Here is a 15,880-nt window from a genome sequence, read left to right on the forward strand (position 1 = left end):
TGTCAAGCTCAGCTCACATCCCAGCTACATCAGCTGATTCATGGAAGTGAGTCAGCTGATACATCACATGATTCCTTTTTATGCAATCAATTGGCAAATCTCATTCAGGGCATCCTATTTAAACTGCTCTGGCTTGCCTACTGTTGCTGCTTCCTCTGCAAGCTGATTTGCAAGCTGCCTCCACCCCAGCTCCTCCTTTTATTAATGTCATTTCTGTTTGTCATTGATGCTGCTCTGTTCTGTTCTTCAGGGGGTCTTTGCTGCTGCCCTCCCTGCCCTAGGCTTTCCATGTGGGAGCATGGAAGGGCAGGGAGGTGTGCTCTCTGTGCCTTAGACTTTCCACGTAGGCACATGGAAGGGCAGGGAGGTGTGCTTTCTCTGCCTTAAGGCTTTCCACGTAGGCGCATTGGACGAGGCTTTCTATGTAGACTTAGGAAAGGCAGAGAGGCCCCAGAACAGAGCCATACTGCCAAATATATATCTGCAAATGGAAATAAAGTTTTCTGTGACTAAAGTGGTCCTGACTGAAGTACAAGTCTCTTCAGCTTGTGCTAACCACAGACCAAGAACCCATTCAAAAGGCATGTTGACTTCAAAACAAGGGAACCAGCCAGGAGTACTAAAATGTGAACTAATTTCTGGGTTTTGGGACTCATTCCCAGAGCACTCTATAAAGTTCCAACCTCACCCGGGCGCTGTGATTGGCTGGGGGCTACACGCCCTGAAATGTCGTGAACACAGTATACTAAGAAGAAATACAGGCAGAGGGGCAGAGTCTCTGCAGATAAATACACCACCACACACTTCTACTGTTTCATAAGTGATGATTGAGGGGGATTACTTTGAGATGAGTCCATATATTGTTTTTTTTTTTTTTTTTTGTTTTCAGGAAGTCCTGCATAGTACACCCCTAAGTACAATCATTCATAGACAACTCACTCACCTTTCAAGTTTCAGGGACAAACCACAAGTTATAATGCTGGTACAGCACTTTCTTAACTCTATCCCTCTCTGATCTGATTCCACAGCCCTCTCACCTCCTGCACCAATCCATACTTCACTGAATAACTCATAAGAACATGCAGCATGCTGGCTGTAAGACTGCAAGACACCTTTGATCTCCCCAAAAACTTTTACATCAAGGTCCTTACAACATTGATCCAAGATAACATGTTTTTCTCCGATTCCCATTTGAGACCTCTTGCCTTTTACTGTATATCCTTGGTATGGCGTTTGTAGAGGATCACTTTGAAGCTGCCCGGAGAAGCCCTAATAAAATCTGTCATATACACATGCTGCCTTTTCCTTTTCTGCCATTACTTTCCCACTTCATTCTTTCCAGACTCTTCTTAAAACCGGCTCCTGGCCTCTAATCCCTCTGCCTTGATTCTTATTCCAACTTTTCAATCATTTGTCCTCTCATCTATGTCTTCTTTCACTCTTTTTCTCTGCAGAAAGCCCCTTTCCCACTTCTCTCCCATACACCCACGCTGTCTCAATCACTTCTGTTACAGCTTGACAGTCCACTCAGACAACAGGGTCACAGGGCGGATGGACTGTCTATAAGGGAGGAGGATCTCTCCCTCTCATCCCTCTCCCTGTACTCTCTCAGCCTCCCTTATTTGTCAGGACTGAAGGTATGCAGTCGCTGAGCCTCTCAGATCTACCTAAAAGCTGCGCCACAGACAGCCAGCCCCTCTCTTCTGTCAAAAGCTGCCACACAAGACTGTGGAGGATCGGCTCTTATATGTCTGGTGTGCTACTCTCTCAGCTCTATAGATTCAGTAATGGAGTGGCCTTTGCAATTGTACAGAGGCTGACAGTGAGACAGCTGTGACAGATGCAGTCTGGGTGTCTGTTGCTGGAGCTGCCAGCTGGCAGTGGGGGCCACGAATGAGGATGACTCAGTAAGTGAGAATGACTGTGGAGTAGCCACTTGACTCCTCATTGTGCTCCACACTGCCACTCAGGACATGCATTACTGAGGAAATACATACAGATAGGTCTAATGTGAAATGTGTCCATTTACTGTAAGAGGGTGGAATATCATGCAGAATGAGGCGCTACCCAGAGGCCATGCGTCTGTCAAGAGGAGGCTGGAGATGGAACAAATGTGAACCTGAAGACATGTGAAAAAGGATTTCCCAGGACTCATAAGTTTGACTCTCCTCAAACTTTAGGACAAAATTGAATTTAAGTGGAACCACCACAATATATTTGCACAAAAAGCCCTGCTTGCCTGCTTTCCACCCAAACTTTTCTACTGCTGCAATTTAAAAGAACAAGCTGCAGCCAGCAGCAGCGGAACAGGCTGCATTGTAACCACTTGGTGCAATTGTGCAGTCATTTACATCCACTAAAAGTGCTTGTTTTTGCCACTGACATGCTCAAATTGTCTGACAACATTATGAAAAGTACTGCTACAGAGACAGACCTTTTAGTTAAAGAGTAAGATACTTTTTGTTGATTGAGAAACAACCTAGAAATCACCATTGTCAAACGCACCAGACCCCGTTTAAATAAACAGCAATTTTATCATCATAGAACACGCTTCATTCAAAGTCCACAAAAACAAAATAAAACTCACAAAAGCCATCTTAGTTTGTATTTCCACTGTTCCAACATTCACCAACTCTGGTTTAGTTGAAATAAACTCTTAATTCACCCAGTTAGATGTGAAAATATTCTGGCTCCATACATGCTAAAATTATTATGCATTTAAATGGAGTTTGGCGGGTTTGGCAACGGCAATTTCAGGTCAAACAAAAAGGATCTTATTCTTCAACTCAAAGGTCTGTCTCTGTAAGGATCCTTTCTATAATGGTGTTTGACACTTAAAATATTAATCTGAGCCTATCCTTGGCAAAAACGAGCACTTATAATGGACACATATCAAGGTTGCGCAATTGCCCCATGTGGTTACATTGGAGCCTGTTTCATTGCTGCTGACTGCAGCCCTCTCACTCAACACTAGACCAGTTTCAAAAACTGTTGTTCCCATAAGCCACTTGGACAAAAAAATGTGGGAAAACAGGGTCTAGGTTGAAAAGTATTGAAGTTACCCTTTAATCATTAATCCGCTATCGGCATCAGAAGCTAAGGGGTTTCGACCAAGTGTCTGTGTTTGACAACCTGGGAACAGGAGAAGTTTGACCAAAACAGTAAAGCTTCAAGGCTGACAGTTTAAAAATTAGTTGAAACTTGCTCTAAAACCCTGTAAAGCTAGAGGAGAGCTTCAGATTCAGGCAATAATGCTCTGTAGGTTCATCACTACAAACAACCGTCTTTCACGTTGTGACATTGTTTCATCATTTGATCCATTTTTATTATAAAAACATAGTCAATAGCTGCTTTAAGTCTTGAAAAAAAACCTCCATAGTGTTTAAATAATGATGCCTCTTGCCACAGAGTTTGCATTAATGATGTGGTTTCTTGCAAACTTTACATGAACAGCATCTATGGGAGCTGCTGCAGATCAAATTCTAATGAGTATATAGTGTGTCAGGTATAGTGTGCCTCTATATTGATTCTTCTCTGAGGGTGCGATGCTGAAAAATCAACACGGACCTTTGTGATTTGATATATTTGCTCTGTCTGCGCTGCCCCCTCACAGCTACCTGCGATGCCTGTGGTTCAGTTGAAATGAGGCAGACTTCAGTGTGGTAGACAGCAGAGCCTTATCATACAGCAGCAGAGCTCTCTTTAAGTGCTGAGCGGTAACTGTTACCTCAGGTGCTACATACACATCCAGTCCTGCAAAAAAAAGGCATGCAGACCTTGGGCAAGTTTCCATATCTCGTATTCATGTTGTTAAGTGCAATCAAAATGTAAGTTTGATCACAGGCGTACGTGGGGAACTCAAAAGGCACAAAAGAAGAAGTGGAACAAATTAAATTTTCAAACCAGCCAATTAATCTGCATAATGAGCCAGAGTGCAATTAGAAGAAAGTGTTTTCACTGAATGAAGTGATATGAAAACAAAAGTAATCAGTTGTCTGTAACAGCTGTTGAACTTTATGTTCTCGTTTTCATTGGTATGATGAAGGAGGGGTGATGGAAGAGGAATTAAGGTGGCAGACAGAGAGATGATCACTTTCTCCTCATCATTTCTGAGCTATCATTGGCATATGACTGCGTAGCTTTTAGTGATGCGCATTTGAAGTAATTTCCATATTCGATTACTCACATTAAACTATTATAAAGTACTCAAGTACACATAAATAAAAATTAACATAGAAATGCCAACAATGAAAAACAAGTGCAATTTACAACTAATTTATTGAATAACCAGGCTTTAATTAACTTAATTAGTTGATCTATGAGTAGAGGAGAAGCCTGCTAGCTGCTAGGTTACTTTTTAATAGTTAAGCTTAAGCTAATGATGCTGATTGGCAAAAAAAAAATCCATTTGGTCTATGAACCCTGACAGTTACTATTCGGCCAAACGTTTCATTTTTACTAAATGATGTTGCAGCTAATGCATAATTCATGGCTGTTGGGAGAAGTTTGCCTTCAGGTCTTGAAGCCAGATAGCTCTGAAAGTTTAGGACGAAGATCATGGTTTGGGTTGAAATGAAAAGATTTCTTCCAAAAGTTTCACTTATCCCACGTGCTGCTTTATGTGTGTTAGTGAAGTCAGTTTAAAACAAACTTTACTGCACTTACCAATGCAACCTCCTCCATTTTACGTAGAATGATTCAGTACACCATGCATCTTTACATTTTATTACAAATGCAAAGTCACTTACTCATCACTGCATTCTTTATGATTTGGTGGGTTGGACGTCAAGGTTTTCAATGTACCCCGGGTTTTAACAGATCTGGGGAAAACTGCATTCTCCAACTCTGCACCTTGGACATGGAATAATCTTCAAAAAGATCTAAAGTTAGAAACACTTATATTCATCGATGAATTTAAGGGCATCATAAAGAATGTGGTGACAGAGACGTGTGCTTGTTTTTCTTGAGAGGCCACTATGTTTGAGTAGTTGTTTGTATTTGTTGCATTTTAAATTGTTCTGATTGGCCATGTCTTTCTTGGAAAGGAGATTTTCAATCTCAATGGGACTTCCTGGTTGAATACGGGTTAAATAAATAAATAAATAAAAATAAAATCATTTACGGCCAAAAGCAAAGAAGAAAGTGGTGGCAGCTTCTCCCGTAACTGAGTCCGTAAAAAGGGCAGACAATATCATCTCGTATCAATCACAGGCCCCTGAATTGAGTGAAATCGAAATCGGATTGCAGCAGACTTTGTGATATCAGCAAATATTGTTTCATTGTCCAAAGAATCAATGTATTGTGATGAAAGTAGTGATTTCGACCTCTAGTGGTCTCATGATAATCAGAGAGGTGCTGGGCAAATTCAATGCACTGTATGCAGCTATACAATGTGATAAGATTTTAACCATTTTTAAATAGTAAAAAATATATAAAAACAACAACAAACAAAAACTGACTTTCTCCCAAGAGAGCAGTATTCATGTACCATAAGATTCTAAAGCCAAACCCTGTTGTCTTTTCCTAAACCTAACCACGTGTGCTTGTTATTGAGGGGAAAAAAACATCAATTTGCGGTGTGCTTTTATTTTGAAAGAGACTGCATGTAAACTGTAAATTTCCTGTGAAATTGGAAGTGTATCTTGAAAGAAGACAATGCATGTAACAGGCAGAACTTGACATGGTGTCCCAGAACATCAACAACCAACACACCCAGACATGAATGTGGAAGGTTCATGACCAAAATGTTGATATATGACAAGGTCAGAGTAAGAATGTGTTGAACAAATAATGAAGTCGAGTACTCAAATAATTATACCCATCCCTAATGAAGTTCAAGTGAAAGTTCAATCAGGAAGACAAAACTTTTCATGCTCATGCTGTAAGTTTCTTTCTCACCCTGCCATTCACTCCTTGCACGTATGCTCACTCACTATCTCTAGGTGTCATTGTCTGGGTAGGTAAATTGAGTCACCTGCTGATTCACAATCAACCAATAGCACAGCGACACACCCTCTCTGTCAGCCTATCGTCTTACTGATCCTCATTTTAAATATGGTTCTTTCTCTGCCGTAGTTCTTTGTGCGCACCCTCCACCTTCTCGTCATCACGTAGTATTCACAGACTCATCAGCCTCATATGCCTCAGCAGCCTCGCAGTCAGCAACCAACATCACCAGTGTCTGGACTCCATGGGGGGGATTTGTCCTGCTGCCACTCTGCTGTCCCTCGATCACAAAATATCTCCCTCTGGTGTCCAATCACAAAAGAATTCTGTTAAATCTCAATCAGCACAAATGATCTGTTCATCTGTACACTCATGTTCTGTATTAAATATTATCGTTACTTCATTCTTCTGTCTCTCCTGATTGAAATAGCATTGTGGTCAAACTCCTATAACTCCATCATTATAACTAAGACAACTACAACATATATTTGTAACATCTATCCTAGATACACATCACTAACTCGGTGCACAACACTTTATATAAAACTGTCTGAAATTGACTAACATTTCCGCCACTCTGCAGTTCTTTAGTCATAACAGTCGCACTTCATTAAATGTCAGTTTCTCAGGCACCTATTATTATGGAGAAAGCATCTGCATACAGTGTGCACACACACAAAGAGCAGGGCACAGAGTCATTATGTGTGATGCATTTATCTTTGGTGGAGGCAACGTTGATCTCCACTCTGTCACCCATACTAAAGAGCACAAGAGACACGAGCGAGCATGAGAGAGAATTGATTAGAAAGGAGTATCAAATACACCGCACTCATGTAAAGGCTGGGTAATTGGTCATAGAGAAGGTTTCGATGTCTAAGAGAGAGGTAATGCAGTGATCTTCATTTTGAGGAGATGAGGTGCGGATTGAGATTTGAAGGAGAGTGAAAAAAGAACCCGGAAGAAAATGAGAAACACAAGGAGAAAAAAAAAGGATAAGAGGGAGCACAGAGGGCACCGGTGAGGAGGTGACTGTGAGGCAGGAAGGATGAAGATGCCTGCTGTGTGTGGCGAAAAGTGATTAATCCTGGTCTGTGTGACCTCTCTCTTTAGAGAAGGTGGCCTGCCATGCCATGAATCACACTGTGTCACGGCCACCGTCTAATTCACTAGTGAAGAAAGCCTTTCACTGTGCTCTGAAAGTTGTTCTGCTACAGCGATGAAATGACCAACGCGTCTCATACAAGGTCGAAGTATTATATACACAATGCAATCCATTCATGTGTGTGAATGCGACAGGGCCTGTGCTGTGTATTTGTGAGGATAGTTATTATTCTGTTTGTGTTAGAAGATAATTCTTCTCTGTTACACCCTGCAGCCTGTTTTCTACCATCACTTCTATGTGCAAACACTGTGCTGTGAAAAGTAATTGCTGAGATGTGGGAACTTGGGGGGATCACTACAATAGTCTTTAACCAATAAAAAATAACAATCTAAATCAATTTAAGGAGGTAGAAGCAGAAGCTAGTGCATATGAGGTGCTGCATGTTGCTGTGTGTACGCAACAACTGGAAGTACATGTGTGCGTATGTCTGTAATCTGCGAGGGATGTTGCAAATACTTAAAGTTTGGCTAACCCCTTGTGTTTTCTTCTTCTCTGTCAGCCTTCTGTTTACATCTCAGAATTCAGATTTATCCCTTACCACAATGAACTATGGCTCATGGCATTTTCCAACTTAGTTTTCAGTTTTAAAACTCATCTCTTTTCTTGTACGAGTAATAAACGCCCCAGAAAAGTATATGGCAGCATTATTAGTTTAGTATAGTTAGGCGGATGAATCTTTTAAGGCTGATAGGTCGGATTTAGCTCAACATCTGACTAGATTTGTAGATTCTCTGGTCTGTGTAGATCTAGACTGATCAGTTGGTAGGCCTAACACAACGACGTGGCTGGTCGATGACGGACTGTGGAGATACTGGCCTGTATCCTTCCAACCTAATCACCATTATTAATATTGCATTGCATGATTCTGCAAACTGCGGATATGTGTCATTTATACATCAAAATACGACCACAATGGGTTTTTTTCCAAACAGAAATCGTGACCCATATTTATGCGTTTTGTTAGGCAGTGACCTCTAATGGCTGTAGTAATTATCATAGGAGGAAGAAGGAAGACAGGCGACGTAAAATGAAGAATAAGAGAGTCTGCTTGGAAGGCAAAGAAGGGGAGGTGGATGGGTCAAACAAACACAGGACTTGCATCTAGGAGACCAGTGTTTGTGTCCTGTGTGAAACCAAAAGTCAGTGTACAATTATCAACACAATGGAACGTAGTATGTCAACATAATCGTCCGTCACATGAGTGATTTCACGTGACGTGTATCACGTAAGATATGTAAGATAACCTAATGCTGTTTTCACACCTTGTGCGAATAAAACGATTTGCGCGATGGCATTACATGTACAAGTCAATGGAAAGACGCAATTAGACGCGAATTCCCACCAGGCGCTGCAGTGGACATGACGCGAATGATGCGAAATACGCGAGTTGAGCAAGTAGTGTGATTTTGCATTATACGCTTATTTGCAAGAGTTGAAAAATTGGAACTTCAGCAGGTAATTTACGCCGTGATAGCCAATCAGCATTGAGATCCTCCAGTGACGTATGATGCTGAGTATATACCAGTGAAGTGCAACACACACCGCCGCCATACGCCGCGCGTCAAAACGCCCGCCTCCATTATATTCTATGAACAAACCCACACCAGCGCCGGCTGACGCGCCACTCTGATTCAGCCCACTGCTCTATTTCCAGCGTGTATTATGTATGTCTCGGCCGCTGTAGTATCAACTCAAGGGGATGCTTAACGTTATTAAGTCTTTCAAATTTTGAATAAGATGATTTTGATAAGAAACTCACCCGTGAAATCCAAGTTGTTGTTGCCTCAAAGTTTTTCCTCTTCTTCTTCCGTTACTAGCAGTTGGAAGCTGTTGGCAACTAGTGTAGGTACAGCAACTTAGCGGGCTGGGGTGGGAAATACACTTTAGTATCGACGGTGCCGCTGCCAATGTGTGTTGGGGGCGGCACTTGATGACCACAGTGCCGTGCTGGCGGCAGTGTGTGTTGCACTTCATTCATTCATTCACTGATTCAGCGATTTCACGCATGTATGAAGTTATTCGCACGTATGAAGCAAATCAACACTAAATATTCTAACTTTCTAACTCATGCAAGAGTAATGCAACATGAACATTTGCATCATGTTTGGTGTCAACACAACTCTAATAACAAACATATTGATTTTAAGCCAAACCATGTTTGTTTGTTTTTTTACACCTAACCAATGAGTTTTGTTTCCTAAACCTAATCCTATAGGTTTGGTGCAACTGCAGCAGCTTCATAACATTACCCACGTGTTTGACACTTCAAGTCACTGCCCAAGCACCTGATTTCAACAACTGCAGGGTGAGACAAGGCTCTAACTTCTGGCTCATAAAAACCAAGATGGCGGCAGCTGAAGTGCCGAATTCAAGGCTTCACAATGGGAGTCCAAAAACCACTGGGTTACATCCTGATAGCTGCATCTATTATTTTTACAGTGTGTGATTATTATGTAGAAGACATGTTGTATCTTTATGTCTCTTTACATTTTAACAATGCTGTGATTATATTTAGGCACAAACACGTGGTTATGGTCATGAAGAGATCATGTTTAAGCTTAAAACACCCCCTTTAGTGATATATTTGCCACTGGAAACACAGTGATGTTTTGCTAAAAAACAACTGGAACAGTGGTCTCCAACTGGGCAGGTGTCATATACACGTAACCAGAACTATGTCACTTTAGAAACACTGATATGATATGTATGAAACATAAATGGAACACATCCCTGATTTGCAGAACCATAAAATGCTGACATTTTCTTCTGGCGACCGGCCTCTATTCTTCCTGTGACTCTTATTATATGTGTATTACTGTTACCTTTAGGCCAGCAAAGATGTTCAAAGGCCAGAGAAATAAAAAGCTTCCATATTAAATTTCTTTTCCGCCTCACTTCACCGTGTTACTAAAATAGTCACCGCTGAGTTTCTGAGCTCTCTGGCACACACAGTCCTAGACTGATCCGCAGCAGGGTGCAGAGTATCTGTCTGATGAAATCAACAGGTAGTCAGGACAGAACAGCTGCCATAGGAGCACATTTTACCATCATTGTGTGGTTTCTGCAGTATGGAGGTTTCTTACTGGGGCAGTTCTTTACTTACAAAGAAATTAATGAACGTGGTGAAAAGCAGAAATAGAGGGGAGCTTTTATTCTCTGTGAAAATGGAAAAACGCTTAACTGTGGGTGCAGCATTGTAGGTTGTAGGCTTTTCAGAAAACGCTGAAGTGGTATATTTGTATTCTTTTTTTTACATCTGAGAGGCGTTTGTTCAACACCTGAATTCACATCATGAAAGCCACAAAAGAGTCAAAGCCTCCCTGACTACTGCTACCACACGCACACATATACTTTTTTTCCTGTGGTTTCTGAGAGAAAGTTCAATATTAGTTCAGAGATTATGAATTGGAGAAGAGAAATGGTATTGTGAAATGGTCCTCACTATCAGTCAAAGAGACACCATCATTAAATGAAAACTGGCAAATTCCAACTCTGTCTTCTGAGGATGTCTCATTAAAATCCTCTTATCTTAGCGCAGGGTTTCAGCTTCAGTGGAGCAGCATCTCGCACGATAATGACTTTAGTGACATTGTATCGTTTCTCTGCATATTATAATGTCCATCTGTAAAGGTGATTTAAAAGTCAACTTCATACACAAACAAAACCAAAAGAGGGGAGAGAAATGGATTGTAAATGTAAATGTATCTAGAAAGAGTGCAGCACATGTGGTGGCACACAAGACAGAGAGCATATATGAAAAAAAAAACACATTAGTGTTGCTTCCAATTTTCATTTATCTACTCCCTGCTGATGTCACAGTCATACAGATAATTGGAGTTTTTTCTTTTGCATAAATTGTCCATATCTCAAATCTGGAACATTAATTGCTAAGATGTTACTGTCCTGTTTGCTAATGCTGACCATATTTCATACTGCCTGAGGAAACTGAAATAGATATGGACAATTTTAAATTCAGAAAATAATGACTGTACATTCTGAGTGGGCGACTGGAGCAACAGTAAACTTTACCTGCTTGGGGGGGCAACACTAGTTTGGTCTTTAACTGCCATATTTTTGTTAAAACGTTTCCATGGTGTCTCATTAAATTCCTTTTTCTATTTGTCTCAAGCAGGCAAACACATTTCTGGGAGAAAATTTGCTGGTTTCAGTGTGCCTTTCACCAGCATATCCTAATACAACAGTACATATGATATCTAATGAATTGGTTCCCAACGCATGGCATCGTCAAGTTACCTACTTAACATAGTAATGTAGGTTAGGTTTAGGCCAAGGCCTCAGGAAGTATGCTGGTCTTTGAAACCATCATAATGGCAAAACAGTGGAATTACAACTTTTGCGTCCATCACGTTTTGCCATTGGGCGAAAAAAGACTTTTTCCCATAGACTTAAGGTGCTTTCAGACGTAGAGTTGTCTTGCTTTGGCCTTAATCAGGGAATAATTTTGTTACAAAGTTGTATAATTGCCTAGAGTTGGTTCGTGTTCTCATGGCAGCATTTACAAGCGGACCAGATCAGATACTTTGCACAAGAAAGCTGCTTTCCATGTGGGAAAAATCCAGGAAGTAAAGCAAACGTTGAAGAAGAGTACACTTGCAAGATAAATGTGACACTTTCTAATGTCACAATGGAGGGACAACTACGCAGGTTGATTTTAGCGTTGCTCATCGTGGACTATATTGCTGTCATTGTTCATTTTAGTCAAACCATACAGTTTGAAAACGAGGCGCGGCTCCAACTAGAAAACAATGTTTTGATGCATTGGATGTGCTGAATGTGCATATTAAGGCAGTACAGGAGGAGGTGCACATTAATAATCCTCCAGGACTGTAACATGCTCATGTTTAACCCAAACAATGTGTCATGTGACTGCAGTTGGTTCAGATCCAGGTCGGAACACGTTCTCACCACAAACAAACTGCACCAGAGACCACCTCTTCAAGAAGGTCTCAGTGCGGTTGTTACAGTGTGCACCCAAGTGCGATTGCTGTGTTCACACCTGCTCAAATGAACCGCACTTACGGGGCAAACAAACTTGAGTTTGTTTGAACCGAACCAAACAGGACAGGTGTGAAAGCACCCTTGTATTTGGAGAGTGACGTCTGTAAATTAGTGGATAGATTTTTATAAGTGTCACAACCCCTGCACAATGACCCATTTTACTATCTGGATATGATCCATTCAGTCCCATAACATTCCATTCTAGAGAAGCTGCATGATTAAATAGTTTAATCTTTATTCAAGTAAGCGGATTGCTAAACCAGAAGTTGCCAGCTCAACCTTGTTCTATGAGCCCAATGAAGTAGAAGTTCCAAGTAAATTTACAACTATTTTGGCCTCATGTGCCACTGAGCAACTTTCATAGAAACGAATGGGGCCCTGCCTTTAATGCTGTATTCAGTTCTCTTTATTCATCCATGGTTTGGGCAAGTGAAGTTACATTCGTTAGGTTTAGGGAAACACACATAGTTGGGTGTCGTCAAGGCTACTTTACATGAAATTATGCAGAAACAGTGTATAAGAGCAGCCTGCTTTCACTATGTGGTGATTATAACTGATGGAGACCATGCTCTGAGGTTTTAAATTAGTCCTATAGTAATAAATTTATAGGACTACATCCAACAGTCCACAGTCATTAAACCCTGCTGCAGTTTCCTGTTGGCCTCAGGTGATATTCATCTTTTTCCCAGCCTAGGATCCAAGTCTATCTTTATACAATACTCACATTCTCATTCGTGCATTGACACAGTTTTTGGTTGCTGTGATCATCCCTTCTTTTCACACTGGCCCTGAAGAGATTTCCTTCTAATGTAATTCTACTGTAAGAAGCGGGGAACAAAATCCACAGTCCTGCTCCGTGCAAAGATGTATCCTAAAAGTCGGCTAAGGCTGATATGAGGCTTCAGCAGTCTGAGTTTGACAAATCAGGCCGGTATCTTGCAAAAGAGGTCTTTTTAGTACAGCATTTCCTCTTTGTGTTACTGTCTCCCTGCAGCAACTCAGCAAGGAAATACTGTCTTGGGAAACATTTAGGAGGGAATGTGGGATTGAAAAGACTAAAATTGGAAGACGTCCTTCTCATTTGTTTAGCTTACTTAGACTGCTAAAGCCTCATATGAGCTGCAGCTCAAGAACAGAATTAATTTGCAAAGGGTAAGGATTTTGTTCCTCATCACTTACAGCAGAATTAAATTAGGGAGGGATCTCTTCAGATCTATCTTAATAACTGCAACCAAAAACTGTCTCAATTTACATATGAGCATTGTTGTGTGAACCTACACTTATAAACCCTGTGCCCCTATCTGTCTGCAAAATATAATAAAGGAACTTGTACATGAAGGATAAATCAAAATATATCTATCCTTAGTTGCTGCTACCACATATAAGTCACTGTATGGTAATGCTCTGGGGCAGAGCCAGAGGTTGTAAACATTCAGGGCTCAGCCAAAATATAGGGAGGTCTGGGGACATGAGATTTTTTTTCCATTTGCAGCAGCTGTATGCACTATCTTTCAAACCATTTTAGATAATAGAAGACCTAAAACCTGTACATCATCTGGGAAAACATGATCAAATCAAGTAGAGCCTATATCCAATTTTGTGCTTAAGGCCTTGTCCATACCTGGTTCATACCAACATGTCTTGGATGATCTGATCACAGTGCTAAATACAAGTGTAAACAACCACTATGACTCACTGTGATCCGATCCCTTAAATCACTTGCTGAGTTGGTCAAGGACCGATTTGACCACATATCTTTTGTACTTTTTTAGTGATGCATCACTACATCATCAGTGCAGGAGGTGGTGGTTGTTGGGTGGCAGTGCGCGAACGTTCTGGAGCTTGCCCATTTTACGATAAGTTGGACGAAGTGTGGCTTGACCGTCCATTGCTTTGCTCGATTGAAGGAGACATGTTGAACTCTGCTGACAGTGATATTTCCAGCTGTACAGACACAACTGCTAACATGACTTGTGACCAAGCTCACGAGAAGCTAGCAAGAGTTTGGACGTAGTAACTGTGCACAGGGCCCTTTGACCTTCCAGCATAAGTGACGTAGGCAGTAACAAAGTATATAACATAGGGTATGATAAATACACAGACAATATATAAAGATGGACGACATGATCACCCCCTGGTGGCTGGCTGACGCTGTGCAGAAGTTGAAACAAAACTGTATCACAGCTGCGCCAGGTGTAGTAGTCCCTCCTGGCTCCCTTACAGTCAAGATGGTGGCAAAAAAACAACCAGCCTTAAAATCTGTAACAGATTTTAAGGCTGGTTGTTTTTAGCTAAGACAATTTCCAGAAAACTTGCCCCTTACTGCCAGATAGGAGGAGGCAGGAATCAGCAGTCACTGATGGTATGAAACAGTCAATAAAACAGATATTTCAACAATTGTGAATCACTGTAACCACGAGAGGTCCTTGAGAATACAGTCATAAAAGTGCCCACAAAATATTAGGCTGATAGGTCCAGTAGTTTGATAAATTAGCTGTGGACAAACAGATGCACACACACACACACACACACACGACCAAACACATGATCCACTCCCGATCAACCTAGTCTCACTCTGAAGACATCGAAATCCGGTGCCGACTTGCAGTGTCAGACACAGCCGAAAAAGCCGTCCTATAATGTCGGCGTGATACGCAGCCATCACCGCTATAGTTTAACAGCACTCGGCGGCGTCAGGGGAAAATGCAGCGGGACAAGAACGAAAGCTACAGCAGCAAAAGTCCAAGTAGGTTGGGTGGGATGGGTCCAACAAACATTGAATTTCACCGACTTTCACCTGGGAGAGCAGTGTTCGCGTCCTGTAGGATTGTAACGCCAACCTTTGTTCTTTTTTCCTAAACCTAACCATGTGCTTTTGTTGCCTAAATCCAACCATGTGTGTTAGTTGTTGGAGGAAAAAAAAAACATCAGTTTGCTGTGTTGTACCGATGTAGTGTGTGTATTTTTAAAGAGTCTGTATGTAAATGTTAAATTTCCTGTGAAAACAGAAGTGTATTTTCAAAGAGGACAATGCATGTAACAGGCAGAACTTGACACGACGTCCCAGAAGGTCAATAACCAACGCACCCAGGGTACCTTGCACGTCATATCTGGATGTGGAAGGTCAATATGTGATGAGGTTGGAGCGAGAAAAATATAGAGATAAATATTTGGGCTGCTGTAATTGCAAATCAAGGTTCCCCAACAGTGCCAAGTAAAGGTGGTTTCAATACTCTGAGCTGAATATTGGGATGACAGAATAACTCCTAATAATAGAATTCTTTACATGGAAGCATTACATAATAAGATAAACAACATGGGCATATTACTGTCTGAATGACACAAATTAAAAGTATTTTAAAAACCTAAAAGATTCTAGGCATTTGAGAAACGATTTGCAAAGCCCCCCCCCACTGCTGCAGCTCATAGAAGCTGCCTCTGTTATTGCTTCTGCTATTAAAAAAAGTATGTTTATGTAGAAAAGACAACACAATATTGGTTTCTATAAGGGCGTGAGTAAAGATAAAGCTGAACAATAATGTACTATATACAAATATCTGCATCAGTTTGAGCAAAGAGGAAGCCAAAAAAATCCAAAACACTGCTGCAGGAATCTACATCCCTCTGGAAACAAACACTTTTGTCACCTTGTATCCAAAGACTGCGTTATAAACAAATGAGTTTGAGCCTGCAGCACTGTTTGCACATAAATCAAAATCTGAAAGAAGTAATTAGGATATTTCCTCACACTTT

The sequence above is a fragment of the Epinephelus lanceolatus genome, chromosome 18, assembly GCF_041903045.1.
Source record: "Epinephelus lanceolatus isolate andai-2023 chromosome 18, ASM4190304v1, whole genome shotgun sequence".
Classification (NCBI taxonomy): domain Eukaryota; kingdom Metazoa; phylum Chordata; class Actinopteri; order Perciformes; family Serranidae; genus Epinephelus; species Epinephelus lanceolatus.